The sequence below is a fragment of the Phyllostomus discolor genome, chromosome 10 (genome assembly GCF_004126475.2).
Source record: "Phyllostomus discolor isolate MPI-MPIP mPhyDis1 chromosome 10, mPhyDis1.pri.v3, whole genome shotgun sequence".
Lineage (NCBI taxonomy): Eukaryota > Metazoa > Chordata > Mammalia > Chiroptera > Phyllostomidae > Phyllostomus > Phyllostomus discolor.
In genome coordinates this window covers 70,235,383-70,257,533 of record NC_040912.2, presented here as the reverse complement: position 1 = coordinate 70,257,533, position 22,151 = coordinate 70,235,383, and the positions used below count along the sequence as shown (strand labels likewise).

At 38.6% G+C, this 22,151-nt stretch overlaps 1 protein-coding gene and 1 long non-coding RNA gene across 2 annotated transcripts in view; one reads left to right on the top strand and one right to left on the bottom strand.

Moving 5' to 3' along the window:
- The window catches only part of CADPS2 (calcium dependent secretion activator 2), a 575,914-nt gene that overhangs the window by 36,599 nt on the left and 517,164 nt on the right, over positions 1–22,151 (top strand).
- LOC118497165 lies at positions 4,861–21,964 on the bottom strand. The gene is made up of 4 exons (XR_004899704.1): positions 21,804–21,964; positions 16,816–16,824; positions 6,543–6,546; positions 4,861–4,873 (listed from the first exon to the last, which is right to left on the bottom strand). It is a non-coding gene; the product is annotated as an uncharacterized LOC118497165 (long non-coding RNA).

Here is a 22,151-nt window from a genome sequence, read left to right as displayed (position 1 = left end):
TTTAGGGAGGGAAGGGAGAGAGAGAGAGAGAGAGAAACATCAATGTGTGGTTGCTGGGGGTTATGGCCTGCAACCCAGGAATGTACCCTGGCTGGGAATCAAACCTGGGACACTTTGGTTCCCAGCCCGCGCTCAATCCACTGAGCTACGCCAGCCAGGGCTTGACATTGGAATTTTGATAGGGTTTCATTAAAGCTGTAGATTTCTTTGGGTACTATTGCCTTTAGGTGTCTTATTGAGAAACCATAGCTGTAAGAAGGGCTGGGGTATTAGTTTTTCTACCAGTCTCTGTACTAGAGGAAAGCAAAGGAAAACTGATTTGGAATGGGAGTTAGGCCACCAAAAGTATGCCAACAAGGGGACACATAATAAATTTAATCTTGGCCATATTTGTGGAAAAGACTTTTATGCAGTGGAAAATGTGCTTATTAGATTTTAGAATAAGTTGCCAGGACTTGAAAGATAGTTGTAAATGCAATCTGCATTTGCTTCATATCCAGACCTTTATCTAAAGGACTTCAAATTCCAATTTCTGGGGGTTGGGGGTTGCCCTCTTTCAATGGCTTATTTCCCTTCTTGCCTGAATTCTATTTATTAGGTCTCATGTCACTTTGTGTCAGGAATACACCCTGCAACATTCAGCCACAAGGCCAGACTCCCCCAAGACATCCCATTAATTGCCCTCAGAATTCTCTTGGGTGTGCTTATCATATTAATTGGGGGTGAGGGTCTCTATCCATATTTGGAGTTTGAAATCCAGTCTGTGGTTTATCAGGGATATAGCAATAACAACATTTTTCACACCTCTCTTGATATGTGCCTTTTCATATCTGGGGGAATGGATTGTTGTTAGGACTAAATAAAATGTGTGTATAATAACTCTCATTTCAGTGATTGTTCCCTTCCTGTCTCCCTGTCCACAATTTTGGTATATGAGGAACTAACTTCCAGGCAGAGTGCTGCTAAGGAATACTCCTAATAATACTAAGGAAATGATCCTGCTTGTTTTCCCATCAGTGTTCCTCTCTTGTCCTGATTATAGCAGATGGGGATCAAAGTCACACTTTAAAAGGCTCTCAGACTCCACTACAAACTACTTCCTCTCCTGGGAGGAAGGCTTTTAAGTAATTCAAGGTTTTTATGGGTTTTATTTAATATATAACAAGTCAGTAAATATTTTTAGGTCTTACGCAAATATGGTGATGTCCTTTTATGTGATGATTTTCAAGGACATGCTTCCTTTTTGAATTAAACTAAGTGGTGACTAACAGCTATAGTGCTGAAGTCGTTTTTTGATCAGTGGAGGTACCTGTTTTCTCCAGGGTCAACTCAATATTTCCTTTTTACCAAACACATTTGCAACACAGTATCAGCTTAAGTATTTTTCTATAGAATTTGTTGTTCTCTGCATGTATTTGAAGCTAAATTTTCTATCAGTATTGATGCACTACTTATCTGCAACTTTAATAAGTGTCAGCCCAAGGCTGCTCATGGAAGTCTCACACTCCATGTGTGCAGCAGTCCTGTTGCAGCATAGCTAAGCAGCACGGTGTGGGGTGCTTTGTTTGGCAACATTCTATAGTGAACATAGATGGTATCTTTGTCAGACACTGTAAGTTTATTTCTCTTGACTTTTCTGTGCATAGACCTCCTCTCCTCTGACTTTTTCAATATTATATACTGTGACTACAATGCAGGTGAAAGCAAGATACTGATTTCTGGCAGTTTTGGGGACAATGCCCCAGGAGTGCCTAGCACCTTGTTATATTGATTGGTGGCAGCAGGCTCTCCAGAAGGACTGGGATGGGGTTTTGCACCAGAGCTGCATGCCCCAAGGAGCCTCTGGGGCTTCTGCTTTGGCTTTCAGATATGAGGATGTTTGCAAAGCACTGAAACAGTGGCACCTATCACATTTCCTGTCTCTCCCTCTCATACCTCCCCTGTTTTCTCTTGCCTTCTCTTCTCTTCTTCCGTCTCCCCTATTATTCCTTCAGCCTGATTTCCCTGGGAAGGAGTTGATTTGAATAGTGTGCATGATACAGAATAATATGTACATATGTCCCAGATTTTAATTTCACACACTATTTAAAGGTATAATTATTTGTGTATCTTTTGATGTAGGAGTATAGTAGTCAGGATCTAGTCAGAAAAACAACCATCATGAAGTGGCTTAATAGTGGGAATTAAATATAGGGAACTAACTACAAAGGTATTAAAGTCAAAAGAGCAAATACAAATCTATTATGCAAGGAAGAGGCTGTTAACCACAGGAAGCGGCTACCATCCTGTGGGCTAAAGGGACAAAGAGAGGAGTTGGTGTTATCAGAGGGGTGGTGGGATGGGAGGGTTACTTGGTGGATGCTGAACTGTAGCAGAAGAGCTGCCTGATGAGAGCAGGTCCCAGGATCCAGGGTCACCCAGTGGTAACTGGAGATGTGGAGGGGGCTAACATGGAGAGCTGAAACAACAGAGGAGATGAGGCTATTGCTGGAGATGCCACCTGAAATAGGGGAGGTGGGGGGAGAAATACCCTGACCTTTCCCCTCCTCGTGATGTCTGGGCTCCTGGCAGTGTCTCATCTGCTTAAATCCCCAGTGGCCAGCTGTAAAAGAAACCTAGGCACTGAAGTTTTTGGGGTTCAGTCATATGAAGGAGCAGGTAGGGAAACCTGTGGGAGAGCAAATAGGCAAAGGACTGGCACAGAACCATCCTTAGGTATGGCTCTGCTGTTGTAGTAATATATTATTCCAGCTTAAGGCACATCCCTCATGTACCTTGCATCATTTCCAATTTAGATTCTTTAATATGTGGATTTCTTTAATTTCTCTTCAGAATTTTTTGAGTGGAGATTGAAATCTGCATGCAGGGTTCTGCAGTAGCCTCTGAGTTTGTTTTCCCGCTTTCATCCTTACCATTCTGAACTCTGATCTATGCTCCACAAGCAGTCAGAGTGATTCCTTTATAAGAAAAGTGAATTTGTTTTTGTTTTTTTTTTCAGCACCTCCACGGTGGGGGGTCTGCTACACTCCAGTTGAAGCCTCCAGGGTGTCCCACCACACAACACCTTGTATGTTCTTCCCCCTTTCTCCTTTAGACCTCATCTGCTCTTCCCTCCCTTGCTCTTTGTGCTCTAGCTAAACTCACCTCCTTGATGTTGGTAGAACGTGCTGGCATGTTTTTGTGCCCCTTACATACTGTTTTCCCTGTACCTTGAATGCTCTCCCTCCACGTTTCCCTCCCTCCCATCCTTCACCTTTACTCAACCATCAGCTGGATGATGCATTTCTTGACCTTTCTGTTTAAGATTGTCCTTTCTTATTATTCACAAATTACTTACTCTCCCTGCTAAACTGATCACCTTCTAATATAATATATAGTGTTCATTATCCACCCCTACTTTCCCTCTTTCCTGCCTCCCATTAGTGTAAACTCCATGAGGTTGGGAAATTTTTTGTCAGTTTTGTTGAATGAATGGCTGGAGAATCTTCCCAGATTTTTAGAATTTCTTTCTCATAATCTCTTTTAGTTGTTTTAATTACATTTAAGGTGATAGTAATAATTTACAAACTTGCTTTTAATGAGTTTTTCCAAAGTGTTTGATTTAATTTTTAATACAAAAAATAACTGCTTTAGACTCAAATTTTTGAGGTAGTAAGCAGTTATAGATATTAATTACAGTTCTGACACTACTTTGCTCAGGGACAACTACTTGTACATTAGCTTCCTTGTCTGTAATAGAATTAATAATAATAATGATTGTAAGTATTAAATTAAGGTATGAAACACACTTTCTTCTACACAGTAAGTACTCACTAAATCTTAGCTATTATTATCAGGTTGGTTTACATGCTGAGGTGTCCAAGAAAATGTCCCCCTCAGGTCTCCTGCACTGGAGCATGATTGACGGATAGTCCAGCTTCCATCTTCACTATGAAGTCATGTTTTCTGTGGGCCTCTCCTAGCCAGTAACTGGTTACAGAAGTGATAGCAAGGCAGACCTAGTCCTCTGAGTGTGGGACTGTGCTAGCAGGTGAACCTTTCTTGGACCTTCACTATAAGTTCAGTTTTCCTTCCTTTCCTCTTATCTTCCACAGACATTAGACCTGCATCATGCATGAGGATACTCCTTGTGTTTTCCTGATTTTGCTTTTCATGGACTGAAATGTTTGTGTCTCCCTAAAGTTCATATGTTGAGACTCTAACTACCAAGATGTACTGGGAGGTCATGAATGGATTAGTGCCCATATAAAGGGACCCCAGAGAGCACTTCTGTCATGTGAGGACAAAACAGGAAGGTGACCTTGTGTGAACCAAGAAGTGTGCTCTCACTAGACACCGAACCTGCCTGTGCCTTTATCTTAGACTTTCTGGCCTCCAGAACTGTGAAAAGTAAATATTTGTTGATTAAGTCACCCAGTCAATGGTAGTTTTGTTTATAGCAGCCTGAACACACTGAGACACTACCTCAGTATGTCTTTATCGTGTCTGATCTTATTTTAGTATTCATTTTCTTGGAGGACCCAAACTAATACATATGACATTTAAATATTAAAAATAATTTAATAAGTAAAACTGACATGACTGAGTTGAGAAACACGACTGTCTCATTGTAGATATACAACATAACTCGCCCTAGTGAGAACAGAAGTGCTCAGGTGGCAGCAAAGGAGCCACTAGCTACAGTATGCTTTTGGCCAAATAAGAATGTTGCCAAGGTGAAGGGGGGGAATCTAATAAACTGTGTCTTTACTAGCTATTGTTAGAGCTTCTGCTGATATTTATTAGCTTTTTGAATTGAAAATTTCTTCAGGCAGACTCAGTCAAATGCTTTTTATATCAGCCACAGCAGCTACCTACAGTGGTAAACAAAATGCTTAATAAGACTTTGTTAAATTGAGTAGATATTCCTATATTGGCAGACAATTTTCATTTTGCTTGGGAATTGTGAGTAAGTGACAAAGACTTTGCTGGTGGCTGGGGAAGGCAAATAAAGAGTGAGGAGTTCTAGAGTTCATGAATTCTGAGATTATCAGGGAATTTCTGTAGGAGACCGTTCTGCCTGGTGTGGGCCTAGCTCCCACTCGGAGATGCACAGGACCCACACCCACAGATAGGTTCTCCCATGGGGAATCAGGCCTGCAATGCAATGTGCCTAGGCTGCTATGAGTCTTGCTTTTTGCTAAAACTCCCTCACCCTGAATTGAGGACATTTACTGCAAAGTAACTTCCTAAAATCCATGCTAAACCTTTCAAGGATGAGTGTAACCTGTTCAACCAATTTTGCCTTTTCATTTGCAAATATCCCTCTACTGTGATGTGATTAGTGGCATTGGCTCCTTTGTTTTCTGTAAAAGGTAACTACGTAAAGCAAACCTGTGCATAGTAAATGAGGACCATTCATGTAATGGGCAGAGAAGAGAAATAAAGGCCTGTCATGGTGGAGGCTGAGGCTCTTGCTCCCCTCGAGAGAAAAGCCATGTTGTCCCTTTTCCTCCACTGGACTCAGTAGTCTGTGTGAATGTCTCATTTCATCCAAAATGACGCAGACACTGCAGGCCAGTGTCTGCATCAGATTTCCCTGGAAATCTACAGCAATGACATTCCAAATGTCCAAAGTACAAATAGTCAAACTGTCAGAATTCATCTATGCTATAAATATATTTTAAAATGTTTGGGAGCTTCCAGTCGAGATGACAGTCTAGGTATTTATGGTGCTGAAATCATCCCACAACCACATCAAAAATACAACTAAACTGCAGAATAACCATCATTCAGAATTGCCTGAAATCTAGCTGAACAGAAGTCCTACAACTAAAGATAAAAAGAAGCAGCCACATCAAAACTTGTAGGAGGGGTGGAGATGCAGAACAAGCTGGCCCCACACCCACGTGTGGCAGATAAAAATCAGGAGGGATATCTCAGCTGCGGAGGTCTACCCTGGGGAGTGAGGGGTCCCAGCCTCACACCAGCTCCCCAGTCTAAGCTTCCAGTGCCAGAAAGAGAAGTCCCCATTACTTCAGGCTATAAAAAGCAGTGGGGATTGAGGCTAAGGAAGACAGAAGCTTCTGGAGTCCCAGGAAGTTCCTTTTAAGTGGCTCACACATGGACTTACTCACTTTACTTACTCACTTTAAGCTCTAGCCACTGGGGCAGTATCTTGAAAAGCATTAGAGGCATATTGGAGGAACTGAAGTGTCTGGCATCATTGTGAAAACTGGAGGGGAAGCTTTCTCCCAAACAGAAGTGCTAGCAGAGGCCAGTGTTCCTTTCCTGAGCACTCCTTGCACAGAGCAGCCAGGTGGGCACCATATCTGAGTCTTGATCAACCTGGCTATGACTGTTCACCCCACTCTGGAGATTCTCTGAGAATCTTTTGGGCCCATCCAAGATGTCTCCAGTGGCTTTTCCATATGAATGGCTTGTCTTGGCTCACGTTTTAGACTTTCTTAAAATCTCTCAAACAAGCAGCATCTGGCCTCCATGTGCCTCTGTGTGCCTTGTACCACTTACTAAGTGGCCCTAGGCCTGGCACTAGTGGAAACCAGTCTTGGTTCCTGGGCACCTTTAAGGACAGCACAAGTAGCAGCCATCTTCAGATGGCTTTGTAGCTCATGCCAGGTGGCCATGGACAGAACACAGGGGATGGCTGGCTTCAGCCTGCACCTCCTGGGAGGCCACAGAGGTAACACACGCAGTGGACACCTTCAGACTACATTGAAGTATCTCCCAGCCACCTCCAAAAGTGACACACTCAAGGGGCAGAGTCAGCAGGCATCAGAGCCCTGCTGAAGTAATTCCTGCTCTGTGGACTGGGCCTCTGCACAGCTGACCCTCCATTGTGTTCACAGCCAGTCCTTGGAGCTGGTTGGCTTAGGGGTAAATCCCTTTCATTGACATGCCAATAGCAATCAAGGCTCAACTACAACAGGAGAATATACAAAGTTCACATGGGGGGCATGCCTGGAGTGTGCAATGTGGGCAAATAGGAAGGCTGTGCCAGTGGACCATACAGGGTACCTATTGCATTAGGCCACTCTGTCAAGCCTAGGAGACATGGCAGCTCTACCTAATACATAGACACAAACACAGGAGGCTGCCAAAATGAGGAGACAAAGAAATATGTCCCAAATGAAGGAACAGAACAACACTATGGTTGTCTCCATTTTGTTTAGTTATATTTATAATCTAGATGTAGCGTTGAAAACACTAGTTATAAGTATACTCAATAAACTTAGGGGAAGAGCAGAAGAACTTAGAACTGCAACATCACAAAATAGGACATGGAATCCATAAAAAGAACCAGTCAGAAATGAAGGATATACTAACTGAAATGAAGGTTAATTTATAGGGAATAAGCAGTAGAGTAGATGAAGCCAAGAATCAAAACAGCAATTTGGAATGTAATGAAGCAGAAAACAGCCAATCACAACAGAAAGAAGAAAAAAAATTAAAAGTGAGGATAGTGTAAGGAGCCTCTGGGACAACTACAAGTGTACCAATGTTTGCATCATGAGGGTACCAGAAGAAGGAAGAGGGCAAGAAATTGAAAATCTGTTTAAAAATAAAATGACAGAAAACTTTCCTAACCTGGCAAAAGCAATAGACATCCAGGAAGCACAGAGAGTCCCAAACAAGATGAACCCAAAGAGTCTTAGACAAAGACACATCATAATTAAAATGCAAGAGGTTAAAAACAAATAGAATCTGCCCTGGCTGGTGTGGTTCAGTAGAGTGAGTGCTGGCCTATGAACCAAAGTGTTGCCAGTTTGATTTCCAGTCAGGACACATTCTTTGGTTGCAAGCCAGGTCTCCAGGAGGGGGCATGCATGAGGCAACCATCCATTGATGTTTCTTTCCCTCTTTCTCTGTTCCTTCCCCTCTCTCTAAAAATAAATAAATAAATAAATAAAATCTTAAAAAAAAACAAATAGAATCTTAAAAGCAGCAAGAGTAAAGCAATTAGTTGCCTTCAAGGGAGTTCCCATAAAATTGTCAGCTGATTTCTCAACAGAAACTTTGAAGGTCACAAGGGATTAGCAAGAAATATTCAAAGTGATGAAAAGCAGTGACCGGAAACCAAGATTACCCAGCAAAACTATTATTTAGATCAGAGGAGATTGAGTGGGTTCAGGATTGTATGGCCATAGATGACAAAGCAATCATTTACAATTGAAGGAGAGATAAAGAGCTTCCCTAACAAGACAAAGTGAAAGGAGTTCATCACCACCAATCTAGTATTAAATGAAATGTTAAAGAGTCATCTTTGAAAAGGAGAAAAAAAAGGATCAGAAACATGAACCATAAAATGGCAATAAATATCTGTCAACATTTGAATGTAAAAAACAAGCAGAACAGAAACAGACTCATTGATTCATAGAACATTTTGATGGTTGCCAGATGGGAGGGTTTTTGGGGCATTGGGTAAAAAAGGTGAAGGAATTAAGAAGTACAAATTGGTAGTAACTGAATAGTCATGGGGATGTAAAATACAGCATAGGGAATATAGTCAATAATACTTTAATAGCTATGTATAAGGTCAAATTAGTATGAGATTTATTGGGATGATTACTTAGTTATATAATGTCTAATTACTGGGGTGTATACCTGAAAGTAGTATAATATTGTGTGTTAAATGTAATTGAACAATAAATTATTTTAAAAGTTTTGGCAAAATGCAAATTAAAATTTCTAGATGATTTTTGACTGAACAGATTAAATATTGTGAAAAAATAATTTTCCCAGATATTTTACAGATTGAGGAGAACTTCAGAATGTGCTGACATTTGTTGTAAATGGAGCTTTATAAAATTTTGGTAAGCATGAAAAATTAAATTTATGTTTACAAAAAATTGTGGGCAGCTCACATGCTTATAAATCACCGGTACAAATGTGAATTTCAGAGTTATCTCTAATAGTTTGATAAGGAGACTAGTTAAGGCAGAATTTCTTTCTTAGCCTTCAAATGAAAACTGTATATGCAGAAGGCTGAAAGTTTTCGTAATTATCTGTTAACCTGCCTGAGATTTATGAAAGCAGGTTCTATGCTCTTTCATTGCATCTCATGATAGAGTATGAAGAACTGTTTCAAGATACTTCTGAAGGTGTTTTTCCTTGCTAAGTCCTCAGAAAGATAGTGTAGGGGAGGAAAAGCAATTTTTTTCTAGTTTCTTGGCTAAGACTCTCTTTGTAATAAAATATAGATTAACAGGAGGAAAACAAGTTTAATATCATGTATACCTCCTGTATACATGGCAAGACCCAGGAAAACTGAGTAACTCCCTGAAATGGCCCCAACCTCCACTTTCAATACCATCTCCAGCTAAGGACAAAAGGGCTGTGTGTGTGTGTGTGTGTGTGTGTGTGTGTTAGTGGTGGTGGCAGTCATGGAAAGTTATCTAGCCAGGCACGGTAAAAAGTCTGAGACTTAAGTCAGTTGCCTTCTTTATTAATAAGATTTTCTAGAGATATAGTAATTTCCTCTTTTTGGTGCAGAGGGGTAGACACCCTTTCAAATGCAGATTTCCTTTCCAAATGTAAATGCCTCTTTCAGAAGGATAACTTCTGTTTAGTTTTCAGAGATTTTCCTATGTCTGCTATTTTTAAAAAATAATCAGTGCAAGATAATCCTTATGCCAAAGAGGCATATTTTAGAGTGGGGAAAAAAACCCTTCCCTTCAATAGCTTTTGTGTGTAAATCTCTAGGATTCCTAGATGTAGTTTGTCCCTTTCTTACCTTATACTGCTTCTGAGTTTATCTAGTGTGAGTTGCTTGAATCTGCTGGTTGCCTTGGTACCTGAAACTTGGAGATGAGGGAAGCCACAGCATTGCATTTCATACACAGATGCAAAGTACCAGTATGGTCCACTAACTTGGAAGTATTTATTTTAACTTGCAATGACCTCTGAATGCCAGTGAAACAAAATGTAGCAGGGGCTGGGGGGTTGTGAAAGACCTCTAGAGGCCATGGAATCTGTTTGAGTCAGTTCTGTCACTTTCTGGCATTTGATCTTGAAAACATTAGAGCCTTTGTGAGCCCTGGCTCATTTATGGTGAAAATTGATAAATGGTCTCTTTTCTGTGAGGTAGCATAGGTGTTTGCCAGATTTAGGGGAGACTTCTCTTTCCATGTAAATTGAGGACAGATTCAGATTCCCTGGACCTCATGTGCCAGCAGTGACTCTGTTCTGAGGGCTTTGTCTCTGAGGAAAAGCTTGTTTACCTGGAACACTGCCTCTGGGGGACTTCTCTTAGTCATACTTGTCACTGGGCTTAGAGTAAGGACATTGCTTTTGTCAGGGAAAGATGTAAAAACTACAAAGAGGTTAGCTATAGGCAAATACAGACTATTCTAATGGGATAATTTCATTAGATAGAAGGTTCAGACCTCCAATCCTGGAAAATTACTATGTAGTTGCTCTATAATAATAGTTATTTTCTATTATCAAGTATGTTTTTTTATTAATTTGCTAGATTGCTTTAAATAATTATCATTAATCAGTACTTAATCCATTTACCACTCTCCTGTTGTATGTCAGGAACATGTCTTCTTGCTCCCTCTCTATATTCTGAAACAAAATTTATTTGAGATTAAAGTTTAAATAAATAGCAGTTAACAATAACTGATTAGCTGAATTTGAGTAGTAACTTTATTAATTTCTAGCAGTGTGAGCTTAAGCAAAATTACTTTTGAAAAATCTCAGTTTTCCCATGTATTAAATTGGCATAAGGATAGTATCTGTTCTATAGGGCTGTTGTCAATGGTTAAATAAAAAAAAAAACCCAAAAACCCAAACAGTCAAGTAGGTATAGCAAAGGCTGTTTTTACTCAAACAATTGGAATGATATAAGAACAATAAGTATAATAGAGTGGGAAAACAAAAAGCTGCATATATACTTATTAAAGAAAGTAAGACATATCAGAGTGAAAAGGAGTTTCATGGAAGACTTTGGGTAAGAAGTAAGTATTGAACTATAATATAAGACCTACCTCAAGAAACAAGAAAAATTTCAAGTAAATAACCTAGTGTTAGAACTTAACGAACCTAGAAAAAGAACAAAAGCAGCCCAAAGTCAGGAGAAGAAAGGAAATAATAAAAATTAGAGCAGAATTGAATGAAATAGAGAACAAAAAGACTATAGTAAAAATTAATTCAACAAAGAGCTGGTTCTTCAAAAAGATTAATGAAATTGAGAAACCCCTGGCTTGACTCACTAAGGAAAAAAAAGAGAAAAGACTCATAAACAAAATTAGAAATGAAAGAGAAGTTAACACAGACATCACAGAAATACAAAGAATCATACTAGAATATTATGAAAGACTCTGTGCTACTAAATTCAATAATCTAGAAGAAATGGATAAGTTTCTAGAAATATATAACCTTCTTAGACAGAATCATGAAGTTGTTGGAAAATCTAAATAGATCCATTAACAGTCAAGAAATTGAAACAACCACCAGAAACCTCCCCAAAAATAAATGTCCAGGACCAGATGGCTTCACTAGTGAGTTCTACCAAACATTAAAAGAAGATTTGATATCTCTTTTCAAACTCTTCCAAAAAATTGAAGAAGAGACAATATTTTCTAACACTTTTTATGAGGCCAACATAACCCTGATACCAAAACCTGGCAAGGATAACACAAAAAAAGAAAACTACACACCAATCTCTCTGATGAATACAGATGAAAAAATCCTAAACAAAATACTAGCATGTCAAATACAATAATACAGTTAAAAAATTAATGCATCACAATCAAATGGAGTTTATTCCAGGGGTACAAGGATGGCTCAACAGAAGCAAATCAATCAGTACAATATATCACGTTAACAAAATGAAGTTTCAAAATCATATAAACTGATCAATGATGCAGAAAAAAATTTGATAAGGTACAACATCCATTTATCATTAAAATAATAAAATAGGTATAGAAGGAAAGTACCTCAACATTATAAAGGTCATATATAAAAAACACTCAGCTAATAATGCTCAATGGTGGAAAGCTATAAGCTTTTCCTCTAAGGAAGTCCTAGCCAGAGCAATCAAGTAAGAGAAAGAAATAAACATCCAAATTGGGAATGAAGAAGTAAAAGTGTCACTTTTTGCAGATGACATGATTCTTTATATAGAAAACCCTAGACTTCCAGCCAAGATAGTAGCATAGGTAGATACGCTTTGCTTCCTTGCACAACCCAAAAGACAACAATGAATTTAAAAACAAAAAACAACCAGAACTGCCAGAAAATCGAACTGTATGAAAGTCTGACAACCAAGGAGTTAAAGAAGAAACATTCAACCAGACTGGTAGGAGGGGTGGAGATGGGCAGTGGGGGCAGCAAGGATGTATGGCAAATCAGTGGCTGGCAGATCAGGAGAGCAAGGCAGTGGCTGTGAACTGATGCTCCCATACTTGCATGCGTATAAACCAGGAGGAACAGCTGGGGAGCAAGACAGACTGCACAACCTGGAGTTCCAGCATGGGGAGGTAAAGCCTCAAAACCTCTGGCTGTAAAAAGCTGTGAGAGTTGTGGCCGTGGAAGAAACTGCCAGTCTCACAGGAGAGTCTGTTGGAGGTACCCACAGGGTCCTAGAACATGTACCAACCCACTCACCTGGGCATTGGCACTAGAAGGGCCTAGTTTACTTGTGCGTAGTGGGGAAAGTGACTGAAAGCAGGAGGAGAGCTGAGCAAGCAGCATTGTTCCCTCTCAGACCCCTCCCCCTCATACAGCACCACAACACAGTAAAGTGAGTTGCCCCACCCTGGTGAATACCTAAGGCTCCACCCCTTACAATGTAACAGGTGCACTGATACGAAGAAGTATGGCCCGAATGAAAACAGATCAAAGCTCCAGAAAAGGAACTAAGTGATGAGAAGATAGCCAACCTATCAGATGCAGAGTTCAAAACACTGGTAGTCAGGATGCTCACAGAATTGATTGCATATGGACATAAAATAAAGGAAGAAGTGAAGGCTATACAACAGGAAATAAAGAAAAATATACAGGGAACCAACAGTGATGGGAAAGAAACCAGGATTCAAAGCAATGATGTGAAACAGAAGGAAGACATAAACATTCAGCCAAAACAGAATAAAGAAACAAGAATTCAAAGAAATGAAGAGAGGCTGAGGAACCTCTGGGACAACTTTAAGCGCTCCAACATCCGAATCATAGGGGTGCCAGAAGGAGAAGAAGAGCAAGTAATTGAAAACTTATTTTAACCAATAATGAAGGAGAACTTCCCCAATCTGGCAAAGGAAATAGACTCCCAGGAAGTCCAGGAAGCTCTGAGCCCCAAAGAAGTTGCATCCAAGGAGGAACATACCAAGGCACATCATAATTACATTAGCCAAGGTAAAAATGAAGGAGAGAATCCTAGAAGCAGCAAGAGGAAAGGAGAGAGTTACCTACAAAGGAGTTCCTGTAAGGCTACCAGCTGATTTCTCAAAAGAAACCTTACAGGGAAGAAGGGGCTGAAAAGAGGTATTTGAAGTTATGAAAAGCAAGGACCTACATTCAAGATTACGCTATCCAGCAAAGCTTTCATTTAGAATCGAAGAGTAGATAAAGTGCTTTCCAGATAAGGTCAAGTTAAAGGAGTTCATCATCACCAAGCCCTTATCATATGAAATGTTAAAGGGACTTAGCTAAGAAATAGAAGATCATTGCATTTTCATAGGAATTGTGTTGAATCTATAGATTACTTTGGGTTGTATGGACATTTTAATTGTGTTAAATCTTCCAATCCATGAACTTGGTATGTGCTTCCACTTAATTGTATCTTCTGCAATTTCTTCCGTATTCTAAAATTTTCTGACCATAGTTTTTTTACCTCCATCCTCAAAATTTATTCCTAAGTAACTTTTTTTTTCTGCAGTAGTAAGTGGGATTGTTTTCATATTTTTCTTTCTGGTACTTCATTATTGATGTGTAAAATGCCACGCATTTCTGAATATTAATGTTTTATCCTGCTAATTTACTGAATTTATCAGTTCTAGTATTTTTCTTGGCAGAGTCTTTAGGGCTCCACCAAATATGTCATCTGTACATACAGACAGTTTTATTTCCTCCTTTCCAAATTGGATGCCTCTGGTTGCTGTGTCTAGAACTTCTAGAAGTTCCAATACTATGTTGAATAAGAATGGTGAAAACAGTCGTCCCTGTCTTGATCCTGATCTTAGAGAAATGCTTGTAGTTTTTGCCCGTTGAGTATGATATTGGCTGTGAGTTTATCATATATGGTCTTTTTTCTGTCGTAGTAAGATCCCTCTATTCCCACTTTACTGTGAGTTTTTATCATAAATAGGTGCTGGATTTTATTGATTGCTTTTTCCGTATCTATTATCATGATCATGTGATTTTTATCCTTTATTTTGTGTATGTGATGTATCACATCATTGATTTGCAAATATTGTACTGACCTTGCAGCTCTGGAATAAATTCCATTTGATCATGGTTTATGATCTTTTTAATGTATTGCTAGGTCCAGTTTACGAATATTTTTTTGAGGATTTTAGCATCTGTTCATCAGAGATATTGGCCTATAATTTTCTTTCTTTGTAGCACCTTTATCAGGTTTTAGAATTAGAATTATGCTGGCCTTGTAAAATGAGCTTGGAAATCTTCCCTTCTCTTGGATTTTTTGGAATAGTTTGAGAAGGATAGATATTAGTTCTTTGAATTTTTGGTAAAATGCAGACTGGTGCAGCCACTGTGGAAAACAGTACTGAGGTCCATCAAATAATTAAAAATGGAAGTACCTTTTGACTCATTGATCCACTTCTGGGAATATATACAAAGAAACCCAACACACTAATTCAAAAGACTATGTGCACCCCTCTGTTGCAGCATTATTTACTGTAGCTAAGATCTGGTAATAGCCCAGTGCCAATAAGTAGATGAGTGGATTATAAAAAACCCTGTGGTACATTTACTTTATGGAATACTACTTGGTTGTAAAACAGAAGGAAATCTTACCTTTTGTAATAGCATGGATGAACCTGCTAAGTGAACCTGTATTACGCTAAGTGAAAGCAGTCAGTCAGAGAAAGACAAATATCATATGGTCTAACTTTCATGTGAAATCTAATCACAGAAATTTAACAAAATAGAAACAGAAGCATAGATACAGAGCTGTCAACAGAGTGACAGCTGTGAGAGGGTAGGGTGTTTGAGGAGCCAGGGGAAAACGAGTGGAGGAATTAAGAATAGATGTATACACACACACACACACACACACACACACAGATACATACACACACACATAAATACACACACACATATATGACACATAAACATGGACAACATTGTGGTGATAGCCAGAAGTAAAGAAGGTTGGGGAGAGGTGGGTGCGGGCAAACGGGGGATAAATGGGGATGGAAAAAACTTGTTTTGGGGTGGTGAGTACACAATGCAGTAAGCAGATGATTTCTTATTGAGTTATACACTTGAAACCTGTATGGTGGTTTTATTAACAAGTGTTACCCTAATATTTTAATAAATATACCTAATAAATTAAAATGTAAAAATAAAAAAGGTAAATTAGATATAGGGCTAGCTGAGTACTTGAAGCAGCAGGGAGCAAGGTGGGGGCTGGAGCCACTCTGTAAAGTACATGATTTTCTAACCACTGTGCTGTACATCTGAAACTAATAACAAAATGAAATTGAATGTAAACTGTAATTTAAAAATAAAGTAATTAAAAGAAACTGCAATGAGTTACTACCTACCTAACACCTGTTAGAATGGCTACTACCAACAAGACAGGTAATAACAAGTGTTGGAGAGGCTGTGGAGGAAAAGGAATCCTCATTCACTGCTGCTTGGAATGTAAACTTGTATAGCTACTATGGAAAACAGTATGGCAGTTCCTCAAAAAATTAGGGCTAGAGCTCTGGCTGGATGGTTCAGTTGGTTGGAGCATTGTCCTGTATACCAAAAGGTTGTGGGTTTGAATCTTAGGGCACATAGCTAGGTTGCAGGTTGCATCCTTGGTTGGGCTGAGTGTTGAAGGCAACAGATCCAGCAACAGATAGATGTTTTTCTTGTCACATCAGTGTTTCTCTCTCACTCACTCTCTCTTTCCCTCTCGTCCTTTCTCCCCCCTCCCTCACACACTCACTTTTCCCTCCCTCCCTGCTTCTTTTCCTCTCTCTAAAATCAATAAACATATATCTTCAGGGTAGGACTGAAAAATAACAAACATGAAAAAGAATTACTTAAAAAAATGAATAGTTACCAGATGACCTGGCAATTTTTCTTCTTGGTATGTACTTGAAAAATTTCTCTACTTGGTATCTACTTGAACACATTTATTCACAAAGATATATGTAACCATATGTTCACTGCAGCATATGGTGGCCAAGACATGGAAGGGACCAAAGTGTCCTTGGATTGATGATTGGCTAAAGAAGATAACAGTACATATACACAGTGGAATACTACTCAGCTATAAGAAAAAATGAAATACTGACATTTGTGACAACATGGGTATTATGAGAATATTATGCTAAATGAAATAAATCAGTTAATCAGAAAGCTAAGAACCATATTTCACTCACATGTGGAATATAAAACTGAAATTCACGTGCACAGACAACAGTATGGTGGATGCCAGAGGGAAGGGGTTTGGGGCGGTAAACCCCCTTTACTTATGGTAAAGTGTTAAGGGGGGCCAAATATATGGTGATGGAAGATGACTTGACTTTAGGTGGGGGTAAGAAAAATAGAAAAAATGAATATGGGGAATAATGAAGAAATAGACTTAAATTTAGGTGTTTAGAGCAGTTCTCAAACTGTAGAATTCATTTTAAAGACTAAGGAGTCCTTTAAAATTCACATTCCTGGGCCAGCTGCCAGGCGTTCTGGGTCAGCAAGCCCAGTATGGGGCACAGGAATTTGCATTGAACAAGCACCCCAGTTATGGCTACTGGCCAGACTAAGCAGTTTTTGGTAAAGGATTGCTGTAAGGTCATGAATAGCATGGCGTACTGCTAGAAGGGAGTGGATGCCAACTTGAGGGTCATCTCAGGAAGCAAGAGCTTCAGCTGACTATATCAGTAGCAGTAGCTATATCAGGATTCTTCAGGGGGATAGAACAAGTTGGGTATGTGCATGTGTATGTGTAGTTTGAGAGGAGAGGAGATTTATTACAGAAATTGGCTCACATAATTATGGAGGACGAGAAGTCTGCTCTCTGAAAGCTAGGTGACACAATTCAGCCTTGGGCCAAAGACCTGAGAAATAAGGGACCCATAGTATAAGTCTGAGTCCAAAGGTCCAAGAACCAAAAGCTCTAATGCCCAAAGGCAGGATAAATGGATATCCCAGTGCAAGTGAAGAGCAAGTTTGCCCTTCCTCCACCTATTTTGTTCTATTTGGATCCTGAATGGATTGGATGATGCCTACCAGCATTGGTGAGGACAATCTTCACTCATTACTCTGAGTTAAATACTAATCTCTTTGGGAAACATCCTTAAAAACATACCCTGCTATCTGGGCATCTGGTAGCCCCAGTGTAGCTGACACATAAAATTAACATCACATCAGCTCTAGTATCATCTTTGTTTTGTTTCCTGGAACCTCGGTTTTGACTGTTCAGCTTATTCACTCTTTTTTGTTCCTTACCAAGATATAAATAACCAGTCTGCCTCATCCTTCAAATTTTTGGCTATTTGGAGAGTTACCAACATAGTCTTCTATTTCGGAGCTTATATCACAATTTCTTCATTTCTATAATAATTTTGGCACTGAATCAATGAATATATATAGTTCATGTAAAAACCTAGGTGATGTTTTTCAAACACCTCATTCTTGGCTTTAGATTTCCTATGTTAAGGTACGTTTGTATCCAACTAAATGCAACCTAAAGTTTACTTTTGAGATTTACAAAGTATACCCATCAAAGTTCTCAACATTTGTAAAATATTTACACTAATTTTTTTGGTATTAGAACGATTTACACTTTTTGCTTTGGGATACAATTTACTATACAACCTTTCTAGCATATGAAGCAGTTTTTTCTTGCACAAGGTTGTTAAATCAGTTTTATATCATTTTATTCCTTAGAGATGAATAAACTTTGCTTACTAGATTTTATAGTACCTTTATCACTTACTATTTGCACATCCTCAGCACTTTAATTTTAATAATGACTAAGTGGAATATGTAAGATGTAGTGCTTGCCATTTAGTACCTTCCATTACAGTAAATATCTCAAAAAACTTAATCATCCAATCTCTACAGCTAGAACACACCATATTTTCCTACTCCTGAATTTTTGGGCTATGCCTATATGCCATTTTCTCCTGTGATATTATTTTAAACATTGTGTTGATATGCAGTCATAATGCAACTTTGTGTTGTCTTCTCTGTCCCTTCAAACATTTCTTCATTATTTTTAAAAGACTTCTGCCCTGACCAGTGTGGCTCAGTCAGTTGGGCATCATCCCCAGAGTGAATAGTCACAGGTTCGATTGCTAGTCAGTGTGCACACCTGGATTGCGGGTTTGTCCCCAGCTGGGGGGTGTGTGAGAAGCAACCAATCAATGTTTCTCTCACATCGACGTTTCTCTCCCTCTCTTTAAAAATAAATAAATAAAATCTTTAAAAATAAGACAACTTTCTCCTTGAATAGAATCTCAGGTACCGTCATTTTTCCTGGATGGTATATCAGATTCTTTTGTTGCTTGTAGTCACATAAGGTTTCATTTCAGCAATCAATGTTCAGTCCTGGGCCCTGGTCAAACCCCAAACTTCATTTAAAATTGAGACATCCAGCCCCGTCTGGCATAGTTCAGTGGATTGAGCATGGGCTGTGAACCAAAGTGTCGCAGGTTCGATTCCCAGTCAGGGTACATGCCTGGGTTGCAGGCCATGACCCCCAGCAACCGCACATTGATGTTTCTCTCTCTCTCTCTCTCTCTGTCTCCTTCTCTTCCCTCTCTAAAAATAAAAAAATAAATAAAAATCTTAAAAATATATACTTAAAAAAAATAAAATTGAGACATCCCTCTCCATAAAGGCCTGTTTCTGGCTGAAGCCCACAGTGGGATAGATACCTTTTCCTTCTTCCAGTTAGCTGGCCTGGTGTTTGACTCCTGCAGGGGAGATAATTTGTAAATATAACATGAGGCTTCTTCAGTAAAAATGAAAAATAATAAAGCAAGGGACATCTATGAAAGAGGGTTAATTTTAACTGGGGTGGCTAGAAAGGCACCAGGGAGATGGTGGCATTTAAGCTACATTTTGAATAAGTAAGATTTTAACAAAGGAAACTGGTTCAGAGAATGGAAACTGGTTCAGAGAATAGCAGGTATGTTGGGAGGACTTTTTGTAACTTGGTGAGATTTGCAGTAAAATGGGCATTGGGGAGGACAGGTCAAATTGTGGATGTCCCTGAGTGCCATGCAAAGAAATTGGGACTTTTAGGAAGGTAATACTTAGTTGCAATGCAGCACACAAACCTATCTCGGACTAGAATGGAATGTGATGATCCTTGAAGATGTGTGATGTGTGATATCTCACACATCTTCAAGGATGCCATAAATGATGCCACACAGCCACACTCCAAAGACTTATGAGATAGCTATTCTGCACCTGAAGTCTTTTGTGACCATTATCCTGCTTCTGATTGATGGTGATAACCCCTTGTCTCCCTCATTTCTGGAATTTGTGGTAGATAATTGAGGATATTTATTTGGCTCAGGTTATATCAGTGAGACAACTGTGATTGAAAAGCTTTATTTGAAGTTTTAAATTTCTCAGAAGCACCTTGTTCTTGCCTCTGCTATGAGCTTATGAGATGATAAGAAAAACTAGAAAAATATATAACATATATAATATACAATATTATACACACACATACACATATGGGCTTGGCAACAAACAAGCCTTAGAATAAAATAATTTTGTTGTATCTTTTCATTTAGATGTTGTTTCTTTAGGCTACATGTTTATCTTTATATCTTAGCTTTGCACACTCTTAAAACTACCTTAAACAAAGTTTTTTGTCTTTTAAGTTTGAATGGTTGATCTGTCTAGGAACATCAGACTCCCCAGATTTCCATTGCTTTAATTGGTATGATTTTGTATAAACCCTTGAATACATACATTATACCTGAGTCCCTTGCCACACACTATGCAACAGGATACATCACTATAGATGTATACAAAAAGAGGTATTTTCTACTTAATCTATATTGCTTTTTATCCTGTATTTGAGTGCCAGCCTTCTAAAATATATATTTTCAGATATCCAGTGATACCTATTTTAAACTTCCTCTTTTTAAAGAGATGTATAGAATGAACATATTAGCAGTTCTGGAACATGGTCAATATACAGTAAATGTTGTTAATATTCTACATTGCCATATATCCTGCAGACTATTTACATAAATATCTTGAAATGACAGAACCATAGGTCCAAAGATTATTTATTTTTATAGGGTCTCAGAGTAAACATGTTAAAGTTATCTGCTGAATTCTGGTCCTAAGTTTTATTCTGACATCTGCTTGTCAATTATAATTTACATACAAATATGTTACTTAAAATTTAAAATTAAAACTGTGAAGAGACTTAGAGATTACCAAAAAAGTAACTATGAAGACATTTATAGATTACCAAAAAAGTAACAGATTTATTTTAGTTAACAGATATCTCAAATTTAACAACAAATTTGATATCCAACAACATTTTAAAATTTTTCCATTGAGGAGAGCTTTGATTGTATCTGTATTATGATGACATATTCTTTGAGAAAACTCTTAGTAATAAAGTGGTGGGAGATATATATCCTTTTGGTGATTCATCTGTTAGAAATCTGGGATTTGTTCAGTTGAAAATCAGATTCTTTATCTCTTTTAGAATAAAGGGCAAGTAGTTTATATGTTTTAAACTATGAAAAAGTTTACCACTAACTTTAGAAAAAGAATTTTCATATGAATGTGAAATCCAACTTAGTTATGTCTGGGTTGTGTCAAGACTCATCCAGTTTTCTTGTATTCATAACACTTAACCCCAATTTGTAGGTTCAGCCTTATCCCTCAGGCAGGGCCAGTTCTCCTAGTGGGGTCGCAAGCAGAGGCCATAGACTCCAGTTCGTGTTGGGCGTGTGTTCAGTCCTGTTCTATCTTGACTTCTCAGTTGCCTGGAAACTGGATTCCTGATTTACTTAATAATGATCACATCTCCACCGAGTATCACAGTTTCAGATACAATGTTCTCATTTTGAAGTTCTTGTTCACCTTTTTAGCAGACCTTTCTGCTCATAATGCCATCCAAATCACACTTGACTTGGACCCGTTTTCACTTTCACCTTTGATGTCTGATGACCCCCCCACCCCCACCTGCCCTTTCATCTTGTAGACTCATCATCCCACTTTAGATCTGATGGTACACACAGGTCCTCTTTACTGTGTCTTCATTACCTGACTCTCTTTTTTCTTGCTTTTTGTGTTCTGAACAGTGTGGAATTTCAAGTCAAACCTTCTGTAGTCTGTGTTGTCAGACTGCTTAATTTAAGGGTGAAATTATCTTTCCTTTGTCAGATGTCATCATTGGCATGATAGCATAATTCCCCAGGGAACACAGACACTTTTTAGGGATATCACACATGCATTGTTTACTGTGTATTTTAAAATATTATCCTTTATATCAAAGCTCCAATTTTCTGTCTCCTTCCTTCTGTTTTTCTCTCCAAAGGATATCACCTTTTATTATTTTGATTATACTTGTTTCATGATTTCAGTCAAGGTATGTATATATGTGCGTGTGTGTAAGTGTATATATATATGTCTGCACAGACTGGCAGAAGTGCAGAAGTAAGTCCTGCTTGAGTGTAGTTTGTAGGGTAATAATATGGGTATAATAATTTATAGTTTTAATTTGAACATTTCACCTAAAATGTCTTATGGTGTGCTTGAGTGTGATATTATGTTACAGTATTATATCCTTATGATTTTGCAATAAAAAGGGGCATTATTTGTGCCAGACCCTTTTTTGTGTGTGTGTGCGTATTTATACACATGCCAGGTCCATAGGTGGAGAATTTGAAGCCCTTTTGTTTTACATGGTTTAGCCAAGGACACATTGGAAACTAGGGAGGAAGCCAAGAATAAATGTCTCAACTCTTTCTATTCTTTGATGTAGCCCT